Source organism: Bidens hawaiensis, unplaced genomic scaffold (assembly GCF_021521415.1).
Source record: "Bidens hawaiensis isolate Kalapana, Puna unplaced genomic scaffold, B.hawaiensis_p1.1 tig00036837_1, whole genome shotgun sequence".
Classification (NCBI taxonomy): domain Eukaryota; kingdom Viridiplantae; phylum Streptophyta; class Magnoliopsida; order Asterales; family Asteraceae; genus Bidens; species Bidens hawaiensis.
Window position 1 is genome coordinate 55076 of NW_027505446.1, and position 27796 is coordinate 82871.

Here is a 27796-nt window from a genome sequence, read left to right on the forward strand (position 1 = left end):
TGCTATATATATATATATAGGATCAGGATCATGTGAGAACTTTTTGGGAATTGAGAACTATGAGAACCATTTTGGACCACAAAAAAACCCAAAAATAAAAAAAATCATAAAACAAAAAAAAAACACAAAAATAAAAAAAGTAAAAAAACTAAAGTTCTTATTTATCATCCCGGTTTCTTAAAAAAACATAAAAAAAATTTCTTGGTTTAGCTAAATTATACATATACATATACATATATGTATAATATGTACATATATGTACACACATGTTTTTTTCCTATACACATATGTATAATTTAAGGTAAATGATAATGTACATATGTGTACATTACATAACTAGAGATTAAATGAAAGTATACATATGTGTATAGGTATAATACGAATTAAAAAGAAAAAAAATCGGTTTTTTTTATTATACATATATGTATAATATGTACACACATGTTTTTTCCTATACACATATGTATAATTTAAGGTAAATGATAATGTACATATGTGTATATTACGTAACTAGAGATTAAATGAAAGTATACATATGTGTATAGGTATAATACGAATTAAAAAGAAATAAAAAAATTTTGGTTTTATTTATTTTTTAATAAAATCGGAACAAAATATAAGAATTTTGGTTTTTTTACTTTTTTAAAATTTTCGGTTTTGTTTGTTTTATAATTTTTTAAAGGGTTTTTTATTGATCCAAAATGGTTCTCAACGTTTTTAATTTGCCAATGGTTTTCTTAGGATCCTTACCCTATATATATATATATATAGGGGAGATTTCAAATAAGAACCCCTTTGAGTTTTAAGAACTCGAAAGAACTCAGTGTAACGATTTTTTTTTTTCGAATTTTTTTTACACATGCGTAATATATTTAAGTTATATACACATAAAAAATTACAGAATTTTTTACGTACCGAGTCGACTTTTTACACATGTGTAACGGACGTAAAAGTTAGTGTAACCACTTACATCTTTATTCTCTCTCCTACTTTGACTTTTTTGTCAGATTTAATATCAACCACATATTCCAATCTTTTTAATTAAATGTGTGGCCTAGATCGGAGTTCTTAAGTTCTTAAAACTCAACATGGTTATTAAAATATCCCTCCCCTATATATATAAAAAACCGAAATCCGAACCGTAACGGAACCCGAATATCCAATCCGAATTCTTATTCGGATATTTGGATCGGATCGATCCGAATATCCGAATAACTAATTCGGATTCGGATATGGATTTCAAAAAATTTCGAATAGTTCGGGTTATTCGGATATCCGAATAATCCGAATATATAACATGTTATTAGTGTATATAGCCAAGTCCATTAACATTTGCAATAACTTTATGACCATAACTTCATTATTCGTTCAATCAACCTAATACACCATAGACAAAAATGTCATAAGACTCCGACGTTATACTCTCTAACACTACTTAACTTCCTTGTTCTTGTAGTATTTTATTTTTATTTTCCAATTTTGTATGTTTATTTAATAAAACTTAAGTTTGTATATTTGTTATACGGATTATTCGGATAATTTTGGATTATCCGAATCCAATCCGAATTCAATTCGGATCGGATAGGAATGTCCCTAATTCGGACCGGATCTGATTTCGGATAGGGTTCCAAAACTTTCAAATCCGAACCGAATAAACCAAATAACCCATTACCCATATATATATATATATATATATATATATATATATATATATATATATATATATATATATATAGGGATAGGTTATTGTAAAATGACAATGTTTCCTAGGAATGGTAAGAATAATTATGGGCCATTAGATTAGGGGATCCAAGGGTTGAGATTTAAAATTACTAAAAACCGACATAGTTTCCTAGAATTACTCTTTCACCATTATAACTGACATATTCCTAGAATTATTCTTTTACCATAGGTTTTAATTCTAAATGTTAAAAATATATTGGTTCCTACCATTCCTAGGAAAGTTTTTATTCTCATTTGAACCATTTTCTATATATATATATACACACTAATAAAAGTGTCCGCGCGTTGCGACGGGGACACAATTGCGATTCAGTTAGTAGCGGCTCGTTTTGTTATCAACATTTAAACCCGTTTTGATCCGATGCTTGTAGATGTGTCATTCGTTAATTTAAATTCGTTTATGTCCATTCGTTTACATTCATTTATTTTTGTACTTTATAGTTATTCAAGTATGTTCGCTTACGCCCGTTAAAGTATTCATTTTAACTTTTGTGGCCCATTATAAGTTAGGCTAGGTTTACAAACTTTTTAGACAGCGAGATTGGGGATTCTCATTGATAATCTAGTATGCAAGTTAATCAACTATAACAATCAATTAAAATATGTTGGGTGTAATCTTGATGTTTATGTTCGGTTCGGCTCGGGTTGAGTACAGGTCAGTTGCTCTACAAGAAAACAGGTAAGCGGGCCAGATGGTTTGTGGTAGCAGATCAGATGCTGGTTAACGGGTTGAAGAACACAAAGAAGGTGTGGGGCCCATGTGGCTTTCCTTAGAGATGTTCAACGAAACCGGTTCCTGGAACCGAACCGGTGGACCCGAACCGGACCCGAACCGGTTCCTACCCGTTTTTTGTAGGAACCGGACCCTATCTGATTCAACCCGATGATCCGTGACCGGTTCTTGCATTTCTGAGTGGGGGCGGGTAGGAACCGGAACCGAACCGGAACCGGTTCTGGAACCGAACCATCCGGAACCGGTTCCTAACCGGTTCTAGCCGTTGGATCGAATATAGCCGTTGAAAATCGTTTTTTTGGCCGTTTTTTGACCGTTGGGGTCAAAAATAGCCGTTTTTTGGCTCTCCCAAGCACCCCACTACTAGTATAAATAGGTATTTGGTGTCATGGGTTCATCACAACACTCAAAACGCAAACCCGAACGCAAAAAAATACAAAAAAACGCTATTACAACGTTTTGAGTTCTCTAATCTCTTGTTTTCTCTTCTTCTATATTCATATTTGTTGTTATGGCTGCCTCACAATCATCGGTTGGTCAAGGTTCCAACACCGAACCAAGTTTCGTTCATATTGTACCTCATAATCGTAATCAAGAGATTTGGTGCAATTGGGATTTGGTTGAATTGAGTGATGACCATTCATTGAAGGCTCGGTGCAAGTTTTGTGGGATTTATTTAAACCCACTTTCGAATTCAAATTTGAAGAAACACATCGAAAAACCGTATTGCAAGGCGTTGAAAAAGAACGTCGATTCGCAACAAACGCAAATGGATAGTGAAGGCGGAATATTTACATACCAAATTGATCGAGTTCAAGATCGTATGGCGAAGTTTGTGATTCAAGAAGCTTTGCCGTTTAGCCACTTCGACAACCCTCGCTTAACCGCCATGATTCGAGATACGCTTCAACCACAATACACTCACGTAAGTCGTCATACTCTTAAACGTTATTGTTTAAAATTGTGGAAGAAGGCCAAAGAGGTACTAATTGCATATTTTGAAAATATAAATACGGGAATAAACTTAACTAGTGATGTTTGGTCGGCTCCACATGGTCTACCCGAATCTTATCTTTGTGTCACCGCTCATTGGGTAGACCCGTCATCGTGGGAAATGATGAAACGCACCATTGCTTTCGAACTCTTTGAGTATCCACATACGGGAGATAATTTGTTTGAAATTTTAGATTATGTTATAAAAACTTATAAACTAGAAAATAAAATATTTTCAATGGCATTTGATAACGCGTCGAATAATACATCGGCGGTTGATAAATTAAAATTAAAATATACGCCGATTTGCAATGGTGTATTTTTTCACTCAAGGTGTGTTGCACATATCATTAATTTAATCGTGCAAGACGGACTTGCTTCGGATGAGGTTACATCGGTTATAAACGATTTTAGACTAATGATACATGAAGTTTTTAAGAAAAGTAAAAAAAGACAAATGGAATATAGAATGATCATTGGCAACCTTGTCATCAGTGGCAACCTTCAGTAGTTGTCTTCAGTGGCAACCTTCATTAGTTGTCTTCAGTGGCAAACATCTTCAGTAGTTGTCTTTTCTTCATCAGTTAATTGTTTATTTTTATGTTAATTGTTTTTTTTATTTTTCATGTTATACAAATACGAATCGTAGTTTAGAATCCAAATCGCAAACGAAAAACGAAAAAAAAAATAAAATTTTACACTGTAACCGGTTGGAACCGGTTACGGTACAGGAACCGGGTTAGGAACCGGTAAGAACCGGTTAGATAGGTTAGGGGTCCGAGGGTGGGAGAACCGGTTCGGTTCCCTAACCGGTTCGAGCCTGGAACCGGTTTAAAAGGGGGTTTTGAATATAGGAACCGGTTAGGAACCTAGTCCCAAACCGTTTTGAACATGCCTAGCTTTCCTAAGCCATGCCTAATAAGAACTTCCATCACCCTGCAAACATTTTAAAGATATCAATCGTTATAAGCAAATGCTACCGGTACAAATAAACACTAAAAAATTGAGTTACCTGTGTCCACATATTATCAAGCTCATCAGCTGAGCACCCGGTATTGAGAACCGGAAAACATCATAAATCATAAAAGATGAAATATACTTACAAAAATTAAATAATTTTTTATTTGAAAATTGTAAAACACAATTTGAAAATACTTTAACATTTATACACGCATAATTTATGAAAAAAATAAATAAAACACAACAATATTCAGTTGTAATATTCTTTAATGTCTAATAATCTTAAGAAATTGATAATTGAAATTCTTTCAACTTCAATGCTAGTATGTCTTCAACGTGTGTGTGTGTGTAAACTAACAATTTGGTCTAGTTCAGTTTTTGCAAGAAGAAACCTGCATTGTTTATTCATTTCCTTTAGTCCGCAGGTTTGAAACCCGATTTCTGTCCAACATTGCTTAAACAATAAAACCTATTACTTTCATCTGTGTATCTAGAGGCGTTCCACATAGGCTAAAGAAACAATTGCAATTTCTTGAGCTATCTTTAAAACACAAACGCGAACGAAACAAGTATTACAATTAAAAAAAGTTAATCCGTCGGTTAGACCTATAGAGCGGGTCAACGGCTGAACCGGTTGAATTTAAAATCGGACGGTTGTTTGAGTGACGGTTTAAAATGGGTAAACTGGACCATAGATGTAAGCGAGTACCATGCCGACCAGTTAACTTTTTGGTTTAAGCCATGTCAACAGTATCATTTGCATAAAAAAAGGATCTAAAGGCTGACTCTACCAGAATTCAAAGTTGGCCCGCCAGTTGACTTTTTGGTCAATTTTGACAAAAAAAAGTAAGAATTGCTAAAAAAAAATAAACCTGGCCAGAAAAACCAAACTTAACCAGCAAAGTCAACAGTATCAAAATCTTTGACATTTTAAATTTTGACCAAACATTCCTCTGCCAACCCATTCTTCCAATTTTTAAATTACAAACTTCTAATCTTGTAAAAACAATTACCAACTTTCCATATTGCATATCAAGTTATAAAGTAAAAATACCATTGGAAGGTCGAGGCTAAGTAATGAGCAACTCACGTGACATCCAGGCCCCCGAGATGCAACATCAGTAGCAACCTGAGGGAAAAAATCAGCATACTAAATTTAAATATTTTAGTTAAGTATTATAAGTTTTCTGGCATACAAAAATATTAGCGGGATTGTAGCGAAATCACGCAGAGCACGTTCTCTTTCACTTTGAGTTCTACCTCCATGAAGAGCAACAGCATGTCGACCTTGAGCTACGAAAGATTCAGCAACTTAGAATATCCTTGCTTTTCAAACTTAGAGCTAACACCTAGGGGTGTTCACGGTTCGGTATCAAACCGTGAAACCGCCCAAACCGGCCATCAGTTTGGTTTGACGATCGGTATTTTCTTTAACTTTCGGTTGGTCGGTTTTAAAATTTTCAACACGTAACGAACGGTTTGGTTTACGGTTTATACCGAAAACCTACCGTATAAAACCAGACCAGACCAGACGATTTAATAATACATATTTTATTTTATTTTTGACATTTCACTACATATATACGGTTTATACCGAAAACGAACCGTATAAAACCGGACCGGACGATTTAATAATACATTTTTTATTTTATTTTTGACATTTTACTACATATATTTCATTTTTTATTAAACTTGGTTATATGTTTGTTACTTGTTAATAATTTCATATGATACATTTCATACATTATGCACAGTCTGCCGTATATCTATTTGTGTACCTGAATGAATATTGTTATCTTGGACTGTTGGCAATATTTCGTATACAAGGAAGTTATGTACATGACTAATGTTTTGTTAGTTGTTAATCATGTCATTTTATGTATTTTGGCAATGTGTTTTGAACTTTTATTTTCTATAGTTTGATTGAGTTCTATAAAACTTTTATTTTTTACATATTTTTATTATATATTATGCATTTTATATAAAGGCTCATTAAATCTCAAACCGTGAAACAAAGCGGAACCAAACCATTAGTAACGGTTCTGTCCGGTTTGGTTTTAAATTTCAATGGTTCGGTTTATGGTTTGATCTAAAAACCGTCAAAATTGGACTGTGAACACCCCCACTAAGACCTGTTCAGATTCGAAACTGCTCGAAATTGATTTTAGGAGATCAATTTAATTACCTTTGGAACCTTGAGATTAAAACAATGAAACAGAACACAGAATGCCACTGCCTACAGAACAACCACAGAGAAAGTAAGTACCTAAAATCGACAATAAAATAAATAGAAGATTAGTTTAAACCAACCATATAAGAACATACTACTATAACCACAATATCTGAAAGCAGGGTTATGCAGCAACGGAACTTTGCTATGACCTACTGGATTAGAGGCAAGACCAAATACTTGTGTACGCTATCAAACTCATAAACATTCTTCATTGCATAAGCTCTAATGTATGATCAGAAGAAGCCTAATTTGTTCCAAATCAATCAAGAACCCACTGTGCAAAACTCATATAAAACCAAAGCCCCAAATAATTGTACTTCAATTGAAACTATCCTATTTATGTCACTAAATGAGCATATCAAATATTTATGGGATAAGATCAGAAGAAACAGATGCATCAATTGGCAAATCAATCTTTCTATTAACTGTTATGTTTTTGTGGACTATAATTTGTTTCTAATGAAGGCATCAAAAGGTGATAAATTTTAATTTTTTTGTGTTGTAGAGCTTGATTTGAAGAGGACTGTTCGAGTAGATACTGATTTGTTTCACATGTCGTTGGGGTTTTATTTAGAACATTATGTTTCATGTTTGATCTTGATTTTGTTTTCTAATTTTATTTGTTATGACTAAATAGCATGTAAATTTATCACGTCAGGGTTGAATTGAAATTCCGGCTTAGTGTTCTTGATGATTTTGTAGAACCAGAAATCAGAACTACGGTTTTATCATATTTATGGCACAATTATTGAGTGGAAAATTTGATTTCTCAATTCTATATGATCTACAGAATGGTGATTTGTTTTGATTCACAGATACTTAAAGAAATTTATACTTCAATCAACTCATTTATGCATTTATTATTTACTAAACCATTGTCGGCTTCTACAACGATTATTCACGCATATGTACCAAGCGTCCACTATTTCCACGTCTCGGTAGACATTCTTCATCCACCACCATCATAAAGAACTTAAGGTATCTGGATATTATTTTACTAATATATAGAACTCTTAACCAAATTTTGCTTTTTTAAATGTTCGAATACAAGTGTTGCAAATGGAATCAAATCGGTTTTCTGTTCGGTTTTTCGATTTCCCAAATTCTCAATTCGTTTGACCCGAATAAGCATTATTTAATTTTATTAGGGTTTATTTTATGTTTATAAGTTTGGTTAAACAACCTATTTAATGTTATTTGCTGAATTTTATAAGCATTATTGAATTTTATAAGTTACTTAGTTACAACATATTGAATTTTATTGTTTTGTTCTTTTAGTTAAGGTAACTAATAAGATAAAGCAGTTGTAAAGATTGAAGGCCTACCTCCTGCCCTGCTGTGTAGCTCTCATTTTGATTTGCTATCCTGCCGTGATTGAATGAGAATGGAGAAGAGGCTCGTGGGATTGACGTGAGGGGGCAGGGATGGCTATATTTTTGGGAGCGAACTTCGGGCGAATATGTAGCGCATGAATACAAGTTAGGCCTTGGAATAAAAGATAATTCTGAACCCGCGTTGTCTACGAACAAGGAAGCTATAAGTAATACAACTATGAATCTCATGGAGAGTTCGATCCTGGCTCAGGATGAACGTTGGCGGCATGCTTAACACATGCAAGTCGGACGGGAAGTGATGTTTCCAGTGACGGACAAGTGAGTAACGCGTAAGAACCTGCCCTTAGGAGGGTAACAACAGCTGGAAATGGCGGCTAATACCCCGTAGGCTGAGGAGCAAAAGGAGGAATTCGCCCGAGGTAGGGCTGGCATCTGATTAGCTAGTTAGTGAGGTAGTAGCTTACCAAGGCGATGATCAATAGCTGGTCCGAGAGGATGATCAAGCATAATGTGTAACATTCGTTACTTTTCAAACCCGAAAACACGACCCATTTCGAATTTTTGATTTTGTTTATTATATATATATATATATATATTAATGTTATATCGCAAGTTTCGTTGCGGGTATTTCATGCGTCATCTTTTTATTGGATCTGTATTTGCGTTCATTAAATCAACCCACTTCGTCGTTTCATTTTATTCATGTTTAACGTTCATCGTTTGTTCGTTTTCTATACGATTTGTTCAATTATCGAAACTCCGGGATTTAAAGTTTCTATTTAAACGATCATCAAACTATACGGCTATAATACAAAAATATCCACAAATTATAACTTTCATTGCATCATTAAACATATATCAAAGTCCAAGGATTAAATCGTTAATTATACTTCAACTTTAATTTAGATATATCTTAAAATGTGAGGGGTTAATAATGTAATTATATTTTGCTTCATGTTTTAAACTAACTTAAAAGTCCAGGAGGCTAAAGTGTAAAATTAACTTAAATAATAAATCATCAACTATCCCCTACCTCCTTCCCGTCGCCGGCCACGGTTTTCCAGTGAGCCCCTTTACGGCGCCGTCGAAGAACTTAAACACCGTTAAAACGCATGTTTTTTCCAATTTAAAACTCATAACTCGTTTATACCATAACGACAATTCCATTATCATCGTCAATAACTCATTTTAAACATCAAATAATGGGTAATAAACCCGGATTAACGGCCGGCCATGTTATAAATTGCAATAACAAGTGATTAACCCATTACGCTCCAATTGATGCTATAAAAGGCCTCCAATCTAACATCCATGATCTAAACTCGTTCAAATAATCTTTTTCAACCGATAAACTCTCTAAAACCCGTAATCGAACCGTCAAAGATATTTTCCGGCCAACTATGGTTCATCCTCAATTCATAGCATTATCAGGTAATGTTTATATGCTTATGAAACGTTTTTAGCCACAAAACAAAAACACTAAATCAATTTCCTCAAACATGGATCAAAATCAAAGAATTGAAATTTAGGGTTTGAGGAAAATGAGGAACATTAAGATTTTACATATTTTTAATTCCATCCTCTAAATAACTTGTGAAGCTAGCTCAGTTAGTTTGTTTCATTGTGTGTGGCCTGGAGGACCGGGTTCGGACCCGGGTCAGGCCGTTTTCAGGTATTAATCTTTTAAAAACCATTTTCTATAATTATATTACCCAAATAAATATTTTAAAAATTATTAAAAATATTTATAAATCAAATAAAGTTTTTTTAAGTTAACTAAATTAATTATAAATCTATTTTACCAATTACCATTTAAAAACCCTACCTTTTCATTTTCGTTGAGTTTGTAAAATCCGATGTACATATATATTACCTTTTCGTTAATATTTATAATTCGCTAACGTAATCACTTTCAAGATAAAACCCGTGCTTCGTAAACATGATTAAATTCTATTATTTAATCATAAACAATTAGTTGAAATAACATTTAAATAATATTATATTATGATTTCTTTTCGTTAAACCTTTAAAATAACTTTATATTTCCGCTACTTTATTAACTTTATAATTCGTTAAATTGTTAAAATTAGTTTATATTCAATTACGATTCGTTGGCTTTAACTCGTCAAACTTTAATTCGTTAAACTATAGTTCGTTAAATTTCCGTTAAAGTTTAAATATAATATTATACTATAAAATGTCATAAAATGCTAAATAAAAATTATAATAAAATAATACATATTCCCAATAAATAATTAACTCTTATTATCCTGTTAGCTAGTCTTTAAATTTTCGTATTTATTTTATTTATAGTTCAAGATGTTCAGTTGCTTCGGTTTCGTTATTGTGTTTTCGGTTTATATTTCAAGTTATCTTCGATTTCGAGGTGAGTTTCTCACACCCCATTTTTAACGCTTTTATACATTTTGAGGTAGCATATATATCCTATCTACTCAATGGTTTATCAAGGCATTTACAAAACTACGATTCATATCATGGATTTGTGTGTTTACTTGATTACTTGCTCATGGTTACCTCAATAAGTATGAACATACGCCCCCCTTTGCACTCAGGACCATTTTGTTATGAGTGGAAAAGGGACCCCCGATCCGAGTACGTTGGTTGTTACCGACTGAAAAGGACATTGCATGCGCTTTAGTTACACTTGTTCATAGAATTGCATGGTTTTTACGTACTTATATAAAACTTGTGTAAACTCACCAACTATTAAATTAGTTGAACGTATTATATATATATATACTATAGGTACCATCATTAGAGGTTGAAGTTACGTAGACGCTAGTTCTAAGTTATCAATAATAAACAATAAGTTGTTATAGTTGTTTATCCTTTATTTGATGTATTTGTTTATTTGAACACTTATCTACTTGTGATTTAAATGAATTAATGATATATGGTCACTTAATAATGTCACGTGTGTTTGAATAATCTGTACGTCACACTCGGACATTTCCTCTTAAGCCGGGGTGTTACACACCGGGTCCTGCTTCCTGTAAGGCTCCAAACCCGACGGCTCTACACTGAAATTGGATTTACTCATAAACACAGTTCTAAAATCAGAGTTAATTAAAAAGTTTCATGAAATACTTAAACTTCAACCATATATTACATAACCATCCAATTCTTGTCTTAAACAACATTCAACTTTTCTTTAACAATTAAAAACATAAACAAAGGAAATATCATAATGCTTCTTCCATAGATGCCAGCATCTTCAATCCATGCCATGAGTCTCACTCAAGCCAGCTGCCTCATCCTATTTGTCTGCGTGCATACTAAAAGTCAGCTACGCTAAGTGAGTTCTAGTTTAGCAGGCCACATACCATACATTCACATACTTACACATACGTATCCGGAGATACACATTATATACTTAACCTGCTTATCTTCCTTTCATACATACATACATACATACATGCATGCATACTTTCATACTTTCTTATCTTATCTAATACATACATAATCATTATATGTTTTAAATACCCGTTCGCCCTATAACCTTCAGCAAATATTATTGGGGTCTGCCACCCTTCTTTCTTAGAAATTATTAGGGTCTGCCACCTTTTTTCATGGAAATTATTAGGGCCAACTACACTTCTTTCTGATGGTCGGGTATATATCATGTGTATTAATGTGTTATTTCATGCATTTTAATTGTTTATATATATCAAACACAATTACTTTGAGTTCTTTTATGATCACAGGTATTTGGAGTTTAAACGAGCTAATTCAGAGCCATCCAAATGAAGATTAAGCAAGCCTAGAGAAGATGGAAGCATGGGAAACATATATGGATGGTTAAGAAGGATTAGGGAAATGATTGGATGAGAAACCTGAAGCCGAAGCGAAAACTGAACAAGACGGGTTACCATGAAAGTGTCTTTTAGTAAAATGGGCATATCTCAACCTAGAAAATGAGTTACGGAATCCATAATATATGAATTCCGGGTTTCTCATCGAGAAAAATCTGAATATGAAGTTATTTTAGTTCGCGCGGTGCGAAGTAAGGGTGAAAAAGGCTTCACGCGACGCGAACCGACATAAAAACCGAAAAAAGTTAGGGTTAATCACTATATAAACCCATTTAAACCCCCATTCGTCATATCACTAATTCCAGAAGTTAAAGAGGTATCCTAGGGCGACTTTTGACCATCCTGAAGCTTCCGGTTCGTCTTGGATTCATATGTTCATTAAGATAAGTCGTTTTAATAATATGTCGATGCTTGGCTAAACGTTTGTGTTCATTCTAGGTTAAGGTTTTGTGTAATTATTCTTAAAACCATATTCATTGTGCTTAGTGTTAAGAACTTGATTTAGTTTATTAATTTTATCTTGTTCTATTATTGCTTGATTGTTTAAACAATTTGTGTTTGCGATTATTGATTAGTACATCACTTGTTTGGTTTTATTCATCAACACTTAGGGTTAGGCTCTTGTGTCATTGAATTAATAATCATCAACTATTGTCACTTAATTAGTTTTCATAAAATATAAATTGGTCATTAGGTAGATCGAGTTCAATTGTGTCAACAATTCGGTTAGGGTATCGTTTGTCATCACATTCAAACTAATAGGTTTAGTAATTACTACGCAATCAAGACAAGTGAATATGGAATTAAGTTGAATATCACATTACCCGAGCCTAGAATGAATACCTTTTAATTAATATTATTCACAAATCTTTCAAAGTAATTGTTTTAGTTTAATTAATCTTTTCAAAAACCGCTTGACATCATCTGTCCAATTTAGTTAAATAATTAATCATAAGATATTAAATTAGCACTTTCCTTGAGTTCCTGCGGAGACGACCTTACTTACCCCATACTAGTATAGATATTTAAGTTAATAAAATCAATTGTTTGAGTAGACCGCGACAGCGTACGTCACTTTCATAGAAATTATTAGGGTCTGCCACCCTTTGTAACCATATATATATATATATATATATATATATATATATATATATATATATATATATATATATATATATGGGATGGTTCATGCGAGAAATGATATTATAGCGAGAAGTCGATCTCAAGTATTGATTATCTCCAATTTGTTCAAAGCATTAATTCCTATAATTACAACTAAAATATTCTCCACATTAATTATTAAAGAAAGTTAAACTTAAATTATCTTTTACCTAAATATAAAAAAATGTATATGTAGGTGAATTGTAATAAATTGATCACCTACACAAGTAACATAATAATTTACATATAGCTCATATTCAATTATACAAATTGTTAGGTATTTTTATTTTTATCAAAATGTAACTCATATTTACCAACACAATATTTTCTCCTACACTAATTTTGTTTCTTTTATTTTTCACCAACACATAACTAATATTTACCTACACATATATTGTATTCACCTACACAGCTTGCTAGTTCATTTTATTTTCACCTACGTATAAATAATATTCATCTACACATAACTCGTATTTTCCTACACATAAAACATAGATTATAAAATAATTAAAATTATAAAAAAATATGATGTGTTCCTACATTGCGAATATTTTACAAGTTTAGGTTAATACTATTAATTGTATGTGATATCATGAACAAGTTTTGTTTGTGTAGGTTAATATTCTGATATGTGTAGATAAATACAAATGGATAGGCTATAACATGAAGTAAATTTGTATTGTGAACTAGTTATGTGATTTGTGTAGGTTAACATTGTGATTTATATAGGTTAACATGAACTAGTTATGTGCATGTATATAAACATTGTGATTTGTGTAGGTGATAACATAAACTAGTTTTTGTGTGTGTAGGTTAATATTATAATTTGTATAGGTATTTGTTTTTATGATGGTTAATATATTTATATTTTTTATAGTATGAGTATGATGGTTTTGTTTTATGAATTGTTTGAAGATTAATCAAATTAAAAAATAAAAATAAATGTATAATCATTTGTAACTTAACATTAATTAGTATTAATTACCAAAAGAAACTCCTAAACTTTTTACTAATATACTTCTACAATTAAATAATCCGAAATTAAAAAGAAAACTTATGATTGGTTAACATCTCTTCTTGAACTTCTCGCACCAAGAAACACTTCTTAAATGAGCTCAATCATATATATATATATATATATATATATATATATAAACATGTACAAATACAAACATATATTCTTAACCTTTCTATATGCATACAACATTCATATTCCTTACACTTACTAATTTAAGTATGTGCATTAACTTATCACATACGAGTATGCACACAGCCCCTAAAACATACACAGAGAAAAGGGCTAGAAACTCACCTGGATCCTGTTTCTTTCTGAGCTAATGGTAACACCTTTCTTCAACTAGGCACGACTAACTGTATAACAAGTGCGGGTGCTAATAAACTACTTTTCTAACAAAGTCTTATTATCTTAAGTTAGTAAACCAATCAACTTAGATATGGGAGTTAACTGGCTATTCGCAATCGCATATCCTCCGGATCACAATCGCATATCCTTTAGGAATCGCAATCACATATCCTCATGATCGCAATCGCATACCCTTCTGAATCGCAATCACATATCCTCCGGATCGCAATCTCATATCCCTTCGGAATCGCAATCGCATTGATCCTGAATCGCAATCGCAGCCCAAGTTGAATCGCAATCGCATTCCAGGACCAAATCGAAATCGCATCCCAGGTCCGAATCGCAATCGCATTCAAGCCCTTATGATTTGAACGGGGCTCTTTTCTCTGTTTCAATTGGTTCTTCAACCAGGTCCATTACTTTTTGGTTCCTTGTAACCCGATTTACTGTCTAATAAAGTTTCACGCAAAATCGACTTCATTTACCAATCCTTTTTAGGATCCAGCATTATCCGTTTGAATCGAAACAAAATATATAACTCGTTTTATTGTAAAGTTTGTATCTTTCCTACTCGTTATAACCCGATCTAACCTTCTACCAATTTTCATGGTTATCCGACATCAAATACATAACTTTTAGCATAAACATACCTTTCAGATCAGTCTGACTTTGTTTCGACTGTGGTTCAAACTAGGGTGATGATCTTGGTATGTTTCTTGTTATTTGATAAAGATTGATTCATGAAACACCTCAATTCGTCTCGGATCTAGAAATGGAGAGGAGTGTAGGTGTGCTGAGTGTGTGGAGGCAAAGATGGAAATGACATATTTTAGGGTTTTTGGGGGGGGGGGGGGGCTGGGGGGGCTTAAAAATTTTAAGTATTCCAAGCCCATGGACCTTAGATCCATAACAATCTTCTAGTCCATATTTTATTTCTAAGCCTACCAACCAACCTATTATAATTTAACATAATTAAATAATAACGCATAATTAAGTAAGTAAAATTTCTTTATTTATTATTTTTAAAAAGTCGGATGCTACACTTCCGTTTCAGATATGTTTAACCAAAATTTCAAATTATTTGTTTGTTATTATATCAAGCATATAAATCATCAGTCTTATGTATTTTGGTGTCTTATTTTGATACTCTTCAGGTCATCTTATAAATGCACTAACATGTGAATATTTGGATTGGGCACGCCTGGGCCACCTACTAAAAGTTTGTTTCACAATGTACCATGGTAAAACATTATTTCATACGCTTAAGAGTTTGGCCCATTGCTGTTGAATGTGCTTGAAGGGTTTTTGAAATTTGAGGTTGATATTTAAATGGTTAACATCAACACTCCATCATTTCTCTTTTTTATGGTAACCAACGATTTTATTTTATTTTATTATTATTTTTTTTTGCCAAATTTGATGTTTAGTTTGGTTGTGTGCAGGTTACCTTGAGGAGGCTAAACATTAATCGATAATCAACATCAGATAAAGCTTCTGACAATACATGAAATAACTTAAAAGGCCACGCCATATTGATTGTTGTAGCTTATGTATGAGGCTAGAACTAAGGTATAGGGCTTTTTTTTTGGGTAAAGTGTATACCATTCTAGAGTTTGTATACAAGTTTTAGGCGAGACAACTATTACTAGTCTCTTTAAAGTATCATTAGGAACGATTGGTAGAACATTGGGCATTTTAAATAGAGCTACAAGCCTCGGAGAATTCACTCTCTGTGTTTGTGTAACATAAAATTATATTTTCCTTTTTTAACTTTAAGACCTCTCCGCAGCACGACAGGTCTAAATACTAGTTCTATACTAACATTTTGAAATTGAAATGTCTTTCGTTATAAATCTTGATTTGTTAACATTTTATTTATTTATTTTTTTTTGTCTTTTATTGTTTATTTAAATTACTTGTACACCTTAATTACCTTTCAACCACTGACCTTTAATATAATTATCATGTTGCGCACGAACTTTAATATATATATTTTTTCCTTAATCAAGTTTTTAACCGATTTGCAGTTGCTCGTGAACTTTAAAAATTCTTATCATACGGCCTCTCAATTTTAATAATTCTTATGTTTCTACTTTGAAATTTAATAGAATTATCGTACGATCAAGTTTAGTAAAGTTATAATTTTTTTTTCTTTAACAAAACTTCTTTGTTTTTTATACGTTTAAATTCTTTTTTAAACTTATTTTTTATTAACTTATTTTAATCACAGCTAACTTTTATATCTAGACATGTTTACCTAGCTAACAGCGTAGGTTGCTTATATTCACCGTTTAGGTTAAAGCGTACATGATCTATATATTAACCCATTGATATAACATATAACAAATACGTTCTTGCCGTTCCGCAACCACCTAGAACATCGCCGTGAAACGTGGGCTCCAGTTCTAGGTGAATGTGCTTGCACAATTCATTCTTTGTCACGTGTAAATATTTTAAATTGATAAACAAAATCAAACAAGCCTGGCTTTTTAGATGTTTTGCCTTATACTTGGAGGTCATGGGTTTTATCTTGCTGTTGACCATTTTTTTTTCAACATTTTATTTTAAGCTAAGAAGTTGTATATCAATCTTTTGTTAACGTATCATCATCATCATATAGTATAATCAAACTATACGCACCTTTTATATTGTTTTCTTTATAATGAACGGAAGATAAGATTTGAAGTAGTAAGAATAGGAAACAAAACTTTTAAAATTTTATTCAATCAAAACAAGCATTAAATTTAAGCTTATATTTTAGATCTTATAACTATATGCTGCATTTGCTGTTGATGTTTGATCAATATCTCAGTCAATATTATGAGTTATCGATGCAGTTGCTCGCGCATCGTTCAACCTTACACAAACACATAAATGATCGACACATCGAGGAAATTCGGTCACATGACATTTATGTGTACGGCAATCCTTGTCGGCCCTACAAGTAACTATATTCGTGCCTTCAGCAAATGGAACTTGGGAAAACTTCATCATTCCTGTCAAAAATAACATAATAAGAAAATATTAACAATGTTGGAGCAACATATGTATCATTCGTTCATACATTAAAAAAAATCAAGAATTGCTCACCAGAGATTAAAATAAGCATAATACATAAGTTTAAGGCTGCCCTTTTTAATATAGCCATCTTTTATTTTTCTAAGTAACTAAAATGTATGTATGCTTATGATGAAATTTGTGTTATTTCTCTTGGAATTTATAGTCATTTATCACTAAGCATTTAATGAACCATTGCACCATAATAAACAAAATAATAATAAATATTTTTATTCAAGCCTAGTTTATGTTTTGTTATATGTTATACGTCATGTCATGTTATGTTATGTGTTATGCTATGCTATATGTTATGTTATGTTATGATAAACTATGATATGCTATGTTCTACTATGTTATACGTCATGTTATGTTATGTGTTATGCTATGCTATATGTTATGTTATGTTTGATAAACTATGATATGCTATGTTAGACTGTGTTATGTTTATCAAGCCCATCTAGGTGAATAGTGTTTGCGCCACTCATTTACTATCACGTGTGATACACTTTGTGTAAATAATTTAGAATTATATAAATATATATATATATATATTTATACTTTAGTAGTTTGGTGCCATCAAAGGTTTTTAAGAATATTTTATTAGCTGTGTTTTGTTTTTATATAAATCATTTTAATGATTAATCAATTGTAACATCTTGGTGTACTGGTTGATGGTAAGTGTGTTAGTGCTTGGCCATGAGAAACTACTCAAGTTCAAGACCCATATAGTGCAACTTTTAACATTTCATTTTTGTTAAGTGGATGGAGACTCCTTCAAATAGATTTTTTTTTATTTCTTCTTTTTATTTTTTTTAATATTTTATTTGTGGTTTTTATTTAAATATGTTAATATAAATATGAGTTTTGTCTTAGTACCTCATTGGGTCACTAAGACATTTTTTTTGTTATGATTTTGTTCAGGTACCGTAACGAATGTGACGGAAACCGATGAAATTCGCATAGAGTCGCCGCGCTTTGTTTTAGCTCAAGTGTTGTAACAATCGTAACCAAAACCGACCGAATGACGATTTTTTTTGTTCTAGTACCGTAACGAACCTGACAGAAACTTATTGAATTTAAGTAGACTCACCACCTCAATGCTTGAGTTTTACCAACCACTCCACTTCATTGGTCCACCTAAATTTTTAGAATTTTTTTGTTTTATATTTGGTTTTAGTTCTGGTATAATAACGCACGCAATCAAAACCGACCAAATTTGCGTCGAATTACCGCCTCAACGCTTAGGACCAACGACGCTTGGGTTTACCACCGTCCGGGTTTTACCAACCTCGGGTAAAACAATAGTTGATAAATAAAATTCAAACTAGCCTAACTCGTTAGATGCTTTGTCTTATACCATGTGATCATCGTCCTCATGAGTAGGTTTTTGAAGAAACACTAAGTGACCCCGGGCAGATTATAGGTAATCTGGGGGCTAAGTAATGTTTCCCACGAAGGTTAGGTCCAGCAGAGTAAGTTGTACTTCAGGGAACCTGCAAAACAGACACCGTAAGCTCGTCACTGAGAAGGGGGGGGTTCCTCCTTGTGACCACCCTCCGGCGTGAGAATCAGTCTATATTGCTCTTTGAATATAAAAGTATATGAATACTATTAGAGCAGTTATCAAGTAAGTTATACGAGATAGTAGATGATGAAATGATAATACCATTTGCTGTCTTTTATAGCCGAAGGTGGGTATCCAAGGGGTTTAGCCGGCCCAACACGCTACCAACTGTAACCTATGCACGTGCCCTGCCTGTGAGTGGTGGACAGGTAGCGTCTGACATAGAGCAGGCGTGCCGTGCACTCTTCGTCTTCTACCAACTGCAGGCTAGGCACGTGCTCTGGCAGGAGTTGGTGAGCAGGCGGCGGCTATTGGTCACAGTGCAGTGGCGTGCTGTCTGCCACGCTGCTGTCAGTGAGCTGTCGCATTCTTGGTCAGATCTTTTGTCTTTACCTCGTCAGGTATCACGCAAAAGATCCTCCATCATACGGACTGGCCCATTTTGGCGGGAGTTTTCCCCCTCCCGCCTTTGCTCATTCTTTCAGGTGACACTGAATATTTGTAAGTGTTAAGCCTTATGCGTGTAGCTATGCTGTGCGGGTAGCCTTCCCTGATGGCTTGTATCCGCAACTGCGGGAACAGGCGGGTTACTTTACCATTGGGAGGCTTTTCCCTGCGTATGCAGCTTGCATACTGCGCGTAGGCTTCTCTGAGCATGGTGGGTCCTGCGGGAGTAGATGGTCTTTGCGCAGACATCCCTGTTCAAGGTGAGTCATGCGGGACCAACTGAGCCCTGCTGGGACCTACCTCTTCAAGTCCCCCCAGTCCAATGTTCTTCTCATGAATGTCTAATAAAGTGAGGTGAACTTTTGGACTTAAGCAAAGGGTTTTGAAAAGGGGTTTTTGTAAGGTTTTCCATGGGGGTTCTTCCCGCGGAAGTCCTTGTCACTTGCAGAAATTCCCGAGTTTCCTGCTTGGTCTTTGGGTATGATGCGGGTAGGTCTGTAACCTCCTCGCAAGTCAGGAGCACTGAGTCTTAGTTGTGCGGATTCTCCCTGTGGTTCTGGTAGGTTTTGAACATAGTGATCAATTATGTTTAAACCACCAATTCCATCTTGGAGCCTCAAACAACGTAGTACTCGATGTTCCCGCTATGCGGGGATGTTATTTCCGCTTCCGCAAGCATTGCCCAGAAGATCCTTCTTGGTTTCAATTCTCAGCGGGTGCTAGGTATGTGAAGGGTTTTGCCTTTACACTGTACCCGCACCCGTCTTACGGTTACTTTACTTCCAAGGTATTCCTGGCGTCCATTCCCTGCGGGTGCTAGGTATGTGAAGGGTTTTGCCTTTACACTGTACCCGCACCCGTCTTATGGTTACTTGGTTGCCAAATATTTTGGCTTCAATTCCCTGCGGGTGTTAGGTATGTGAAGGGTTTTGCCTTTACACTGTACCCACACCCGGCTTATGGTTACTTGTTTGCCAAGGTAAGGGGTATTTTCCCGCTTACTTTTTTGAACCTTAGTCTTCAAATTTTTAAATTTTGAAATTTGAAGAGTTGGATGGATAACAACCCAATACCTCAAACGTCGTGCGACGGTTTCTTCTGACTGTGTCAGGACGTGCCAGAAGTTATGGCGACATGACAGTATGTGGTCATTCCAGTTGCTTTTTCAGGCGCGTGGGCACGGGATTTCGGGCGCGTAGCCGCGAAATCTCTGGCACACGTCCTTTTTGACAGCTGTTGCCAGTTTGCTTTTGCCACGCGTCATAGTTTCATTGCACCTTTGATTTCTCTCTCTTCCGTATTAAATTCATCGCATTAATTGCGACTGCTATATAAAGGGGGAGAAGGTTATTTGTAATTCACACTTTCCACTTTCATCTCTTCTTCTCCAGTAATTTCCGGCGAATCTCTCTTTTTCAGTAAAGCATTGCTCTGAAATCTCTTCTTTCTTCCACCATGTCTTCTCACGATGCTGATGATCAGAAGACTGCTGGCGAATGCCAGTGTTATCTTCCTGTCGAGCTGTACCAGTATATCGTCAGGAAGTTCATGCTCGAGTCTCTCGAGCCTGAGTTTCCTGAGCCCCACCATACTGTGTACGATGCCCCTAGTGGCAAGATCGGGGTTTATGCTGCATTCTTTGTCTACGGGAACCTTAGGTTTCCGTTGACAAAGTTTGTGTACCGTGTCCTAGAGAGGCACGGTGTGCACCTGACAGAGGTGCACCCCATGGCCATTGCCAAGGTCCGGCACTTTGAGTGGGTGTGCCGGATACTGGGCCTTGAGCCCCTTGTTGACCGCCTGATGACCTTCTATACTTGGAGGTGCATCCAAGGGTGGTACACTCTTACAACCCGTATCAAGGGTTTAAAGATTTGTACAACCGAGCGGAGTCTTCGCTCATGGAGAAGAGAGTTCTTCTTTATATCCGCTCGAGCCATCCCCATTGCCATGAAGTTCAAGAATGGCCAGCCGCTTCCGAACCTTCCCGCCATCAACTACGAGGAGGCGGAATGGTTTGCGAAGGTATCCCGGGTCCAATCCCCGGTTTTCCGTTTTCCGGAGTCGGCGATGGTGATGCTGGGGATGAGCCGGGTGTGGAAGGCGGCGAATGCGGATAAGGTTCCGATCGTCCTTGAATATGGTTCGAACTCTACCCCTTATGGTATGTCTTGTTTCTTTTTTGCTGATTACGATTTTTTCTAACTTTCTTTTTGATTTCAGAGGGTAACGATCTTCAGTCACTCCTGAATCCGCGGGAGGAAGATGGTCCTGCGCGGATGGGTACTCGTGCTCTGGACGAGAACGAGTTGCCCATCTTAGAGCAGACTGCGGGTCGGTTCGTGGAGGTTTACCCGCCAGGCCAAGAGATCCTGAGCCACCGACGGCCAGGTAAGCCTATCTTCTACCCTGAACCTCTCAATGCTGTGCCTGCTGCTGGAGTTCATGACATTTCTTCTTCTGAGGAATCCGCAGAAGGTCCTCCGCTGGTGCGGAAGAAAAAGGCTGCCGTCGGGAAAGGCAAGGAGAAGGTGGCCTCTACGGCCGACCCGGTAGTCCTATCTGACTCGGAGTCAGATAATGCAGAGGTGGCGGGGAAGCCCGGTGGTGAAGAGACCACCGTTCCGGAGGCTGCAGGTGTTACCTCCGGGGAGGCAGCGACGACGACGGTTACCGGTGTTAAGAGGCCGGCTCCATCGGGTTCGCCCCCACTCGTCCGTGCGTTCAAGCTCAAGAGACCCCGTAAGTACCCCCATAATTCTTGTCTAGATTTGTTTCGAATAAATTTTTCTAACACTTTTGCTCGTGCAGGTGCGGATGTTGACGCATTCCAGGGCGGAGTTGGAGCAAGTATTCCCCCGCCAATGACGGTAGGCTCGGTCAGCCTTCCCGAGGCGTCGACCCAAGCGTCTACGCTTGCTTCCGCTGGTTCCAGCCTTCCTGAGGCTGTTCCAGCTGCGAAGGTGTCTCCGCCGGCCGTGAGTGCAGTTTTTACAGCATCTTTCACGGAGCCGGCGGTTACTGTTGCTGAGCAGTCGGCGCCAACAATGGCTACCACGGCGGCTGCCACTATACCTGCGCCAACGGCACCGACGGCCGGACCATCAGGTACGCGCCGGGCTTCCCGCCGATCTATGCCACCTTCCCGTCTGCCTGACCTGTTGGATGGATTTCCTTTAGGTTCAGGTGATGGGTTTGGCGGCTATCGGCCTGTTATTGACCCTACAGGTACGTAGGGTTCTTTTTTCTTTGTATATTTTTGTCATCTTTTCCTAACTGCCTTTGTTTCTTTTGCAGTGTCGGATTCTAATGAAGTGTATGTTCCAAGATGGAACATACGCCGAGGAACAACCCTTCGCGCCCCTGTGGAGTGCGTGGACTGGGCTCGCCACGCTGCTCCTCATGGTGCGTTGGGGGAAGCCATGGCTAGCTACCAAGAGGGTAGGCTAACCAATGAGCTTCGGGTTCTCCAGGCCCGAACGCAGCCCCGCGTCGAGCTGCTTTGTCGTGAAAACGACAAGTTAAAAGCAGCTCGCGCCAAAGATGTATCTGAAGCGCGGGCTCTTCGGGAGGAGAACCGGCAGTTAGCCGCTGCCGCAGCCGAGAAGGAGAAGGCATTCAAGGCCCTCGAGGTTGAAGTCCAGGCGCGACTCGAGGCCCGCTCCAAGGCTGCCCAAGCTGTGAATGAACAGCTTCGGCTGGCTAAGGAGACTGCGCGAAACTCAACTGAGAGGGCTGCCAAGGCTGAAGCTGTTGCTGAGCCGCTTCGCGAAGAGAATGAGCAGCTTAAATGCAAATTAAAGGCTCTTCAGCATGCTCATGACGCCTTGGCAATGGAAGATGCCAAGAAGCTGCAAGAGATCCTTGACCAGAGGGGGGTGCTTGACCGTACTGAAAGGAAACTCCAAAGCGTCGAAGAAGCTGCCGCCAAGGAAATTCAACTTGCCAACCTTGATAAAAGCGGAGCCGAACGTGCTTACAAAGAAAGTCAAGCTACCCTCCAATGGCTGCTTCGAGAAGCGTTGCCTCAGGTATCCTCTTTTTCTTTACGCTTTCTGCTCGTAATTAGAAAATGTTCTTACTTTATTCTTTTGTAGGTTGTGCGTCAGGTCCTTTCAGAGACCTCTTATGACGATGCGATGAGCGCAGCCCTCAACGCTTCTCATGAGGATGGGCAGAAGACTGGCTTCCTGCTTGGTCTAGGGTTTGCTGAGAGAGGCTTTCCGCCCTCCAACTTCCCTTTATTCAATGTTAACACTGAAGCTGCTTATGACCAAGCTGTGAACCAGTACGCTGCCTTCCCGCATCCAGTGGTGGAGAAGGTGAATGAAGCTGCTGCTGCTGATGATGGGCTAAACATCCTTAAGGCTTTCCTTGGGCAGCCGCGCTCTGATGGTGCTGGCCCAAGCGGAGGTGGCCCTGAAGCCTGATCCTGAAGATCCCTTCCCGCTGCTAGGATAGACTTAGCTTTGTATAGATTTCTTTTAGGCGGGTAGTTACCCAGCCATTCTTGTAATTGATTGTGAAATATTAATCTCTTTGCGTATAAGATTGTTATTTCCTTCCTTGGGTTCCTTGCTTTATAAACTTATGACTTGCATACTTAGTTTGATTTAGCAATTTTCCAAGTGTTTAGAATAAGAACCTTTGAACGTGGTTGATGATGGGTTAAAGTTTCGCCTCCTCCTTCGTGATTGTGCGGGTAAAACCGTCACTTGCACTTGGTAGGATGGCTAATCTTTACCCTCTATCTGACCTGCGTGTAGGTTTCCTTTTCGAAATTTCTAAGGCATTAAGTTAAACCTTTGAACGTGGTTGATAATGGACTAAAGTTTTCGCTTCCTCTTTCGTGATTGTGCGGGTGTAACCGTCACTTGCACTTAGTAGGATGGCTTTAACTTTAGACCTATATCTGACCTGCGTGTAGGTTTTTCTTCTCCTTTTTTAAGTGTTCATAAGTTAACCTTTTAACGTGGTAGATGGTAAGTTAAGTTTGGCTTCCTTGTTCGTGATTGTGCGGGTAAGACCGTCACTTGCACTTACAAGGATGGCTAAACTTTACCTTCATCTGACCTGCGTGTAGGTTTTCCTTAGAACTTTTTAACATTTTGGCGTTGTGTTTATGCGGGTATTGCCGCCTTCCACACGCAACTACTTCTTCCCGTAAGGGAAGTTCATAGGTTACAAGCTATCAATACATCATGAAAGGAGAATCATTTCCATTAGAAGTGGCTCTAGGCCTTTTCTTTACAAGTTGGAATTGATCTACATATAACATTTGCGTAATTGAGCTCCATTCCATGTTCTAGGGATGGGAGTGCCATCGAGCCTTTCGAGCCGGTACGCGCCCTTTCCCAGAACTTCTTTGATGATGTATGGCCCTTCCCAAATCGGGGCCAACTTTCCTGGGCGTTGTTGGTTCGAAGCCTCGTTGTTACGCAGTATGTAGTCTCCTTCCTTGAAGTTGCAGAGTTTTACCCGCGTGTTGTAGTACTTTTGCATTTGTCGTTTGTAGTTTTCTTCACGCACGGCGGCTAAGTCTCTGCGCTCTTCGGTTAGCATAAGGTCTAACCGTCTTTCCGCATCATTGTCTTCTGGTTGGATTAAGACCCTTGGTGAGGGTAAACCGATTTCGACTGGGATCATGGCTTCAGTGCCATAAGTGAGACTGAACGGGGTTTCTCCCGTACTGGTCTTCTTCAGCGTTCTGTTTGCCCAAAGGACGTGCGGAAGCTCGTCCACCCAGCCGGATCTGTGTTCCAAGAGTCTTTTCTTGATGCCTTCGACGATGCTCTTGTTTGCTCTTTCTACCTCACCGTTACCTTGCGGGTGTGCCACTGAGGTAAAGGTGTGGGTGATTTGAAGTTCTTTCAGCCACTGCTGTAGCTTCTTGTCAGCAAAGTTGGTGCCATTGTCGCTTACCAAATTCTGTGGAAGTCCAAAACGACAAATAATAAATTCCCAAATAAATTTTTTGATATGCTTTGCGGTTGTTTGGGCTAAAGGTTTCGCTTCTATCCATTTGGTGAAGTAGTCAATGGCTACCACTAGGAACTGAACATTCCCAGCTGCTGTTGGAAATGGGCCTGTCACGTCAATGGCCCACTTCTGAAATGGCCATGAGGAAGTGACAGGAACAAGTTCATTTTTCGGGCGATGCGTGTTGGGTGCGTAAAGCTGACAAGATCTGCATTTTCTGATGTATGCCAACGCGTCCATATGCATACCCGGCCAGAAGTATCCCGCGTTGTTTAGCTTGGCTACCACAGCGCGGGGGCCTGCGTGTACTCCACAGATGCCTTCGTGAACCTCCCTTAGGAGGTAGTCAGCATCTTGGTTGTCCACGCATCTTAACAATGGGCCAAGAAAGTTACGTCTGTAAAGGGTGTCATTGACCAGCTGATAATTCAGTGCTTTACAGCGTAGTTTTCTTGCCTGTGACTTCGACTCTGGTAACGTTCCTGCTTCAAGGTATTTTATTATTGGGGTCATCCATGTTTCTGTACCGGTTTGGATGACACAAATTTCCTTGTGCGGGACTGATGGTGTTTCGAGGAGTTCCACGCGGATGTCCTTACCCAAGTGGGTGAAGGCCAGTGATGCAAGCTTGCTTAACGCATCCGCAGATTTGTTTTCGCTGCGCTTGACATGTATCACTTTACAATCATTAAAATCGCGCATGATGGCTTTGGCCTGGGCAAGGTACAGGGCCATTGTGTCATTTACAGCCGTGTACGTCCCGTTTATTTGGTTTGCCACTAGCATGGAATCTACATGGGCTTCCAAATTTTTTACACCCATTTTACGCGCAATCCTCAATCCGGCCAGGAATGCTTCATATTCAGCTTCGTTATTCGTACTTGGGAAATCCAGCCGAATAGCATAAGTATATTCCTGGCCTGCTGGGTTTGTTAATTTTAACCCTGCGCCTGAACCCTCGTTACTAGCTGCTCCATCAGTATAGAGTCGCCAGACCTCATCGATTTCGTGTGCTGGGGAGGGTTGAACCTCCTCCTGGCACTCTTTCTCCCGCGCAGCGGGGACTTCGGCAATAAAATCAGCCAGGACCTGGCCTTTAATGGCTGGTCTCGGCTTGTATTGAATCGCATATTCTCCCAATTCAATTGCCCATTTGGCTAGGCGTCCCGATAACTCGGGTTTGCCTAGAACATTTGAGAGTTTGAAGTTGGTGAGAATAGTGATTGGGTGACCCTGGAAATATCGTCTCAACCTGCGTGAAGCGTGTATAAGTGCCAAGACCAGTTTTTCCAGGGTAGAGTACCGGGTTTCCGCGTCTGCCAGCACGCGGCTAACATAATAGATTGGCATCTGGATGCCTTTTCGTTCTACAAGCAGGACTGCCCCGGTTGCTCTATCTGTTGCGGAGAGGTATAGGATTAACTCCTCTCCCGCTTGTGGTGCTGTGAGTGTTGGGAGTTCGATCAGGCGTGATCGAATCTCCTGGAAAGCTGCTTCCGCTTCTGGTGTCCAGCGGAAGTGCGTTTTCTTTAAACAATTTCTTAGTGTTGACACAAATGGGAACGACCTATCCGCATGGTTTGCCAAAAAGCGGTTAAGCGCGACTAGTCGTCCGTTCAGTGTTTGAGCCTGTTTTATGGTGGTAGGTGATTCCATTTTGACAATGGCTTCGACCTTTTCAGGGTTCGCTCTGAAGCCATCTTTAGTAATAATGACTCCCAAGAACTTCCCTTCTTCCACCCCAAATGAACACTTGCTCGGGTTGAGCTTCATGTTTATCTTTCTGAGCGTGTTGAAAGTTTCCTCAATGTCTTTCAACATCGCCTCTGGCTCGGGGCTTTTGATGACCAAATCATCCATATAGACTTCCAAGTTTCTCCCAATTTGGGCGTGAAACTCTTTGTCCATTAGTCGTTGGTACGTGGACCCGGCTTTCTTAAGTCCGAATGGCATCATTTTATAACAAAATGTGCCATCGGGCGTCCGAAAGGCGGTTTTGTCCTGGTCATCTACAGCCATGTGGATTTGATGGTACCCCTTATACGCATCCAAGAAGCATTTAAGGCGAAATGGTGCCACCGAATCCACCTTGAGATCAATTTCTGGTAACGGATAACAATCTTTGGGGCATGCCTTGTTCAAATCTTTGAAATCTATGCACATGCGCCATTGTTTGTTATTCTTCGGTACCATTACGGGATTTGCAACCCACGTTTGATATTTGCTAACGCGCACGATGCCCGCATCAAGGAGTTCCTTGACTTGGGTTCTGCACGCGTTGGTTTGCTCGGGCCCCATTACTCTGCGCTTTTGTACGATCGGCGTAACGGCCGGATCGCATTTGAGCTTATGCTCTGCCTTACTCCGGGGTACACCAGTCATGTCGGCTGGTGTCC

At 37.9% G+C, this 27796-nt stretch overlaps 1 pseudogene; it reads left to right on the forward strand.

Moving 5' to 3' along the window:
• Positions 1-8308: 8308 nt before the first annotated feature.
• On the forward strand, positions 8309-8503 carry LOC143613234 (18S ribosomal RNA; annotated as a pseudogene).
• Positions 8504-27796: the final 19293 nt, after the last annotated feature.